Raw genomic sequence first — 7870 nt, forward strand, 5'->3', positions numbered from 1 at the left:
ACACAAGTAAAGGCCTCACACAAAGATTCATCATAGACATGTCACAATCAGTTGAGTGTTCTCTTCTAACAATTACAGTTTTCTCGGGGAAACCATGAACCACTAATCATATTTAATTGTCTTCTCGGAACAGGAAGGCATACTGTACAGCATTTTAGTTGGCACTGGTCTGTTATGAAGCTTCATTCTGAGGAAGTAGGTGCTAATATTTGTATTCTATTTTAAAGAATCTTTATTTAAAAGAAATGTACCATTTAGTGATTCTCAGACTTTTCTGAGGAAATATCCTATTTTGCTTATTCATATCTTTTTTTTCTTGATCTACCATATTAGTCTTTTCCAAAAACTGGATTTGGGTTTGTTAATCTTCACTATTTTCTTTATTCCATCTCATGTCCTTGTCCTTACTCCATCTCCTTATAGCATGGCCTTATTATTTCATCTCCACGTCCTTATTTTGAGCCTATCCCCCACTTTTTAGTGATTTGTTGTGCTTTTTCAATTTCTTGAGTTGAATCCTTACTGTGTTTATTTTTAAATCTTGTTTCCTCAAAAAACATACTAAAAGCTATAAATTTCCCTTTACATGCTATGGATGGAGATCATAGATATTCATAGGAAATGCTTTCATTACTATTAATTTTAACTTAAAAATTATTTTTAAATTACTTCTTTTATAACTCAAACATTATTTTAAGCAAGTCAGTAGATATACTGGTATGACACTAAGTACTGTTTTTTAAATGATGCATAGATATCATACGATGTTTGTTAGGATGTTTGACATATTTCATAGGAAAAAACATATAAGAAAGAAAGAAAATATGCTTCTAGACCAGCAAATTTACTTTAGACACTATAGAAATTCTTGCACATGAGCAAAAGTAGACTGTATGATATATAATATTCTTTGCAACTTTGAAATAGTTTGGGAAATAAAACCTAAGCTATCAGTGAAGAATAGATAAATTGGGCTACATTTATGAAAACTAATAATATATAAAGTAAAATGAAGTAAATTTACATGTATCAAGATGCAGAGATTTTTTGGACATCTTTGGTCATAACTCTGGGCTGGTATCAATTATGATATCTAATCAAAAGAAGCATATTTTCTTATTCTAAGCATTTTAAATTACAAACTTTAATAAAACTAATCACCTAAAGTTTTATATATCAAATGAATATAGTATTTACACAATTATTTTTATAGCACTATCATTTTTTGTTGATTTTATTATTATATATTTCTGTCAACAGTAAAATGCTATCTAATATTCTAACATATTTAAAGTCAGTGTTTTAAAAGAGGCAATTCTCTGAGGAAGAAAAGAGAGTGGCAATTTTAACCAGTCATTGTATTCCACATATATTGATGTCACTTGTGACTAAATTTAGCTTTTCCAGTAGTGTCTTTTGAACACACCATAATTAAAAAGAGGACATTACCACCTCTAGTAAACACACCCAATGTGCCTATAGCCTTTTAAAGTTAGGGCACAGGTATACTCAAGGGAAGCATTGTATCTGTAGTGGCATTTTTTTGGATCCCACACACAGCAATAAAGATCGAAGCTCCTGTGTGCCCAACAAAGACCCAGTGCAGCCAAATAAATAGATTTTAAGAAAATCACAGGGGCTTCCCTGGCGGTCCAGTGGTTTAGACTCCACGCTACCACTACAGGAGGCACAGTTTCAGTCCTTGGTTGGGAAATGAAAATCCTGCATGCCTTGCGGAAAAATAAAGAAGTGGTTTATTTGAATTCGCTGCTTTCAAAATATGAAAGCTGTATTAAGTATAAAGAGAGAAAATTATTTCTAGGCTTTTTCTTTTTTCTTTTTTAAATTCCTAGGCTTTAAGGACTTTACCCTTTGGTTCTTTAGCTATTTAGAGGTCACTTAGTACATCATGCAAAATGCCCCACTGGATGAATCAAGATTTATTCACAAGCGGGAATCAAGATTGCTAGGAGAATATCAACAACCTCAGATACGCAGATGACACCACCCTAATGGCAGAAAGTGAAGAGGAACTGAAGAGCCTCTTGATGAAGGTGAAAGAGAAGAGTGAAAAAGCTGACTTAAAACTCAACATTTATGTCAATGTATGGCAAAACCAATACAGTATTGTAAAGTAAAGTAAAGTAAAAATTAAAATTTAAAAAAAAAAACAACTCAACATTCAGAAAACTAAGATCATGGCATCTGGTTCCATCACCCCATGGCAAATAGATGGAGAAAAAATGGAAATGGTGACAGACTTTATTTTCTTGGGCTCTAAAATCACTGCAGATGGTGAGTGCAGCCATGAAATTAAAAGACACTTGCTCCTTGGAATAAAAGCTATAACAAACTTAGACAGCGTGTTAAAAAGCAGACACAATACTTTGTCAACAAAGGTCTGTGTAGTCAAAGTTATGGTTTTTCCTGTAGTCATATACGGATGTGAGAGTTGGACCATAAAGAAAGCTGAGCACTGAAGAATTGATGCTTTCAAACTGTGGTGCTGGAGAAGACTCTTGAGAGTCCCTTGGACTGCAAGATCAAACTAATCAATCATAAAGGAAATCAACCCTCAATATTCATTGGAAGGACTGATGCTGAAGCTGCAATACTTTGATAACCTGATGCAAAGGGCCTACTTATTGGAAAAGACCCTGATGCTGGGAAAGATTGAGGACAGGAGAAGGGGGCAACAGAGGATGAGATGATGGGATGGCATCACTGACAGACATGAGCTTGAGCAAACTCTGGGAGATAGCGAAGGAAAAGGAAGCCTGGAGTGCTGCAGTCATGGGGTCGCAAACAGTTGGGCATGACTGAGCGAATGAACAACAGATTCACAAGGAAACCCTATTCAAATGTGAATTTTACTGACTGCATTGCTTATTTATGGTTAATTATGGTTTTGAATTGGGATTATTACAATGGATACTACCTGTGATTATTAGGTATTTGGATGAAAAATTGTGAACACAAAATTAGACAGGATGTCTAATAATCTGGGGAATTGAATTAGAATTCAATGTGACCCTAAAAAATAGTACTAGTGAGGTGAAATTTATGTAAAATATGCTTAGCTAGAAAACTGAAACAGGAATAAGAATAGAGTAATTTGCTTACAGGGGCTTCCCTGGCGGCTCAGCTGGTAAAGAATCTGCCTGCAATGCAGGAGACCCTGGTTTGATTCCTGGGTCCAGAAGATCACCTGGAGAAGGGCATGGCAACCCAGTCCAGTACTCTTGCCTGAAAATCCCCATGGACAGAGGAGCCTGGTGGGCTACAGTCCATGGGGTGGCAAAGACACAAGCACACTATGCTTCTGAAGGAAAAAAAGGTTTAGAGAAAAAAAATGAGGGGGAAATGCTATTGTATCATCTCACTTGAAATATATTTTGGGTGATTCAGAGATCTTATATAACCATGTTGAAATAGTATGAAGTAAAAACCTATTTAATACTAAAAATATTGCTGGCATCATTCTAGATGCTAAGAACATAAGCCCAACAATATATCCATCATTCAAAGACAGCCACAACTAATGATGTAATATATTCATCCCAATTTTTTGTCTGTTGATTTTATTTAAATATACCATATAGTCAACTTCTGGTTACCTGTGTATGATACATGTATTTTCTGTATTATATACAGAAAAAAGTTATCAGAGTTCATGTTTTCTTTCATAACAAGCTAAGCTCTTAATTGTTATTTATCAAAAACTATAAAAAATTTTAATTTACTTATAAGTTGCCTACCATCTTGCTGCGGCTTCTTCTTCGTCTTTAGACGTAGGGTATCTTTCTTTGGTGGGTTCCACCATTCTCTTGTCGATGGTTGTTCCACAGCTAGTTGCGATTTTGGTGTTCTCGGAGGAGGTGAGGATGTCCTCCTGCTCCACCATCTTGAACCAGAAGCAGACTGCCTGCTTTTGTTTTGTTCTGTTTGTTTTTGGCTGTGCTGGGTCTTCATTGCTGTGCGTGGGCTTCTCCAGCTGTGGTGGGAGCTTCTCTTCACTATGGTGCGTGGCTTCTCTTTCTTGTGCAGAGCAAGGCTCTAGGCACAAGGGCTTTAGCAGTTGCAGGACACAGGCTCAGTAGTTGTGGCTCAAGGGCTTAGCTGGACTGCATCATGCATGATCCTCCCAGTTGCTGTTATTGTTCAGTCACCCAGTCGTGTCCAGTTTCGTGACACCATGGGCTGCAGCACGCCAGGCTTCTCTGTCCATCACCAACTCCCAGAGCTTGATCAAACTCATGTCCATTGAGTCAGTGATGCCATCCAACCATCTCATCCTCTGTCATCCCCTTTTCCTCCTGCCTTCAATCTTTCCCAGCATCAGGGTCTTTTCCAATGAGTCAGTTCTTTGCATCAGGTAGCCAAAGTATTGGAGCTTCAGCTTCAGCATCAGACCTTCCAAGAATATTCAGGACTCCCTTGGTATCTGAGGGACTCTCAACAGCTTTCTCCAGCACCACGGTTAGAAAGCATCATCTCTTCAGTGCTCATCCTTCTTTATGGTCCAGCTCTCACATCTGTACGTGACTACTGGAAAAACTATAACTCTGATTATACAGACCTTTGTCTGCAAAGTAAGTGTTAGTTGCTCAATTGTGTCTGACTCTTTGTGACCACAGGACTGTAGCCTGCCAGGCTCCTGCATCCATGGCAAGAACACTGGAGTGGGTTGCCAATGCCTTCTCCAGGGCACCTTCCCGATGCAGGAATCACACCCAGGTCTCCTGCATCGCAGGCAGACTCTTTACTGTCTGAGCCACCATGGAAGCTTGACAAAGTAATGCCTCTGCTTTTTAATACGCTGTATAGGTTTGTCATAGCTTTTCTTCCAAGGAGCAAGCGTCTCTTAATTTCATAGCTGCAGTCATCATCTGCAGTGATTTTGGAGCCTAAGAAAATAAACTCTGCCACTGTTTCCATTTTTTTCCTCTATTTGCCATAGGGTGATGGAACCAGATGCCATGACCTTAGTTTTTTGAATGTTGAGTTTTAAGCCAGCTTTTTCGCTCTCCTCGTTCACTTCCATCAAGAGGCTCTTTAGTTCCTTTTTGCTTTCTGTCATAAGGGTGGTGTCATCTGCATATCTGAGGTTGTTGATATTCTCCCAGAAAATCTTGATTCCAGCTTGTGCTTCATCCAGCCTGGCATTTCTCGTGATATACTCTGCATATAAGTTAAAGAAGGAGGGTGACAATATACAGCCTTGATGTACTCCTTTCCCAATTTTAAAACAGCCCATTGTTCCATGTCTGGATCTAACTGTTGCCTCTCGATTTGCATACAGGTTTCTCAGGAGGCAGCTAACGTAGTCTGGCATTTCCATCTCTTTAAGAATTTTCCACAGTTTGTTGTGATCCATATAGTCAAAAGCTTCAGCATAGTCAATGAAATAGATATTTTTCTGGAATTCTCTTGCTTTTTCTATGATCCAATTGATGTTGGCAATGTGATCTGTGGCTCCTTTGCCTTTTCAAAATCCAGTTTGTACATTTGGAAGTTCTCCATTCCCATGCTGTTGAAGGATTTTGAGCATTCTCTTGCTAGCATGTAAAATGGGTGCAATTGTGTGGTAGTCTGAACATTCTTTGGCATTGCCCTTCTTTGGGATTAGAGTAAAAACTGACCTTAGAAGAAATGGAGTAGCTCCCATTTGTCAACAAGAGTCTGAAATCCAGTACTTGGGTGCAATGTCAAAAATGACTGAATGGCCTTGGTTTGTTTCCAGTGCAAACCATTGAGTGTCACAGTAATCCCAGTCTATGCCCCAACCAATAATGCCAAAGAAGCTGAAGTTGAATGGTTCTTTGAAGATCTACAAGACCTTTAAGAACTAACACCAAAAAAAGATGTCCTTTTCCTAATAAGGGATTGGAATACAAAAGTAGGAAGTCAACAGAAAGCTGGTGAGTAATAGGCAAGTTTGGCTTTAAGAGTACAAAATGAAGCAGGGCACATGCTAACAGAGTTTCGCCAAGAGAACGGACTGGTCATAGCAAACATCCTCTTCCAACAACACAAGAGATAACTCTACCCATGGAAACTTTCTCTAAATCCACTCTAGTATTCAGTTATAATGTTCCACACAAAATCTTGAAAGTGAAAGTGAAGTCCTTCAGTCGTGTCTGACTCTTTGCAACCCCATGGACTGTAGCCTATCAGGCTTCTCCGTCCATGGGATTTTCCAGGCAAGAGTGCTGGAGTGCATTGCCATTTCCTTCTCCAGGGGATCTTCCTGAAACTGAAACAGAAGTCTCCTACTAATCTATAGTCAGAAAGGCATGCACATTAAACTTTGCCAAAAGTAAATGATGAAAAAGTGAGTTGTGCATGGCGACTTCCTTCCAAAGAATGAAAAGGGTCAGAGGAGAGTCACTTTCCAGCGAAGAAAAAACCTGAGAAATGCTACTTCGGTCAGGTGATCAAGGCTGATATCAACAGCCATAAAGTATGCTGATTCTATGTATGCTTGATACGATGTGATGAAAATGGCACTTTACCTGTGTGATCTTCCTTTCATAAACCCCTAACCCAGTCTAATCATGAGAAAAAGAGCAGACGAGGTTTAGTAGTGGGGCATCCTGTCGTATAGCTGATGAGCGCTCATTGAAACTGTCAAGGCCATCAAAACACATGGGAAAGTGAGAGACTGTCACAGCAAGATGAGCCTAAGGAGACCCGGCAGCTAAACGTGATGTGAGATCCTGGAGCAGAAAAAGGGCACTAGGTTAAAAACTAAGCGAATCTGAATAAATTATGGACTTTGGTTAACAGGTAGATAGACAGATGATAGAGGCAGTGGTTTGTTCACTTATCTTGTATTACTTTGTAACATGCTTTATCAGGAAATATAGAGTTAACAGTCAGTGTATTTGGGACCGAATAACAGTAATTAAAAAGTTCTTGTGGTCATAAAAACCATGGCTATTGATCCTAAATATCACTATTTTAACCAACAGAGCAAGCTCAGGACTAGAAAATTATTTACATCTAAGGTGCTTTCTTCTCAGAAAAGGACTTTAGCTATTTTTATGGAAATAGTTATTTAAAAAAAAAAAAACATGCTGCTTAGAAAAATATTATAGAATCCAGTGACCAAGTGCAAATCCAAAAATTATAGATCACGTTTTATTTTTTCATGACATCGAGTTCCTCATTTTAAAATATCTATTATAGTAAGGCCAATTAAGAAACAGTAAACATTGAGAGGAGGGCCTTCCCTGTGGGACTTCCGGGTGGCTCAAGGGTAAAGAGTCCACCTGCAGTGCAGGAGACTCGGGTTTGATCCCTGGGTTGGGAAGATCCCCTGGAGAAGAGAAATGGCAACTCACTCCAGTATTCTTGCCTGGAACATCCCAATCCATGCGGTTGCAAAAGAGTTGGACACAACTGGATGACTAAACAGCAAGCAACCAACTTCCCTGGTGGTGCAGTGGGTAAGAATCCGCCCGCCAGTGCAGGGGACTAGACTTTGATCTCTGCTCTGGGAGGATCATTCTTTGGCATTGCCCTTCTTCGCGACTGGAATGAAAACTGACTTTTCCCAGTCCTATGTCCACTGCTGAGTTTTCTAAATTTGTTGACATATTGAGTGCAGCAGTTAAACAGCATCATCTTTTAGGATTTGAAATAGCTCAGCTGGAATTCCATCACCTCCACTAGCTTTCTTCATAGTAATGCTTCCTAAGGCCCACTTGACTTCACACTCCAGGATGTCTGGCTCTAGGTGAGTGATTATCGGGGTCATTAAGACTTTTCCTGTGAGTCTCTAGGAGATCCCTCGTTTTTCTAGGCCCCCGGCTCGGGGTGCCTTCCTTCCCCATGGCGGGACACCTCGCTTCTGACTTCGCCTTCT

Source organism: Ovis aries, chromosome 16 (genome assembly GCF_016772045.2).
Source record: "Ovis aries strain OAR_USU_Benz2616 breed Rambouillet chromosome 16, ARS-UI_Ramb_v3.0, whole genome shotgun sequence".
NCBI lineage: Eukaryota > Metazoa > Chordata > Mammalia > Artiodactyla > Bovidae > Ovis > Ovis aries.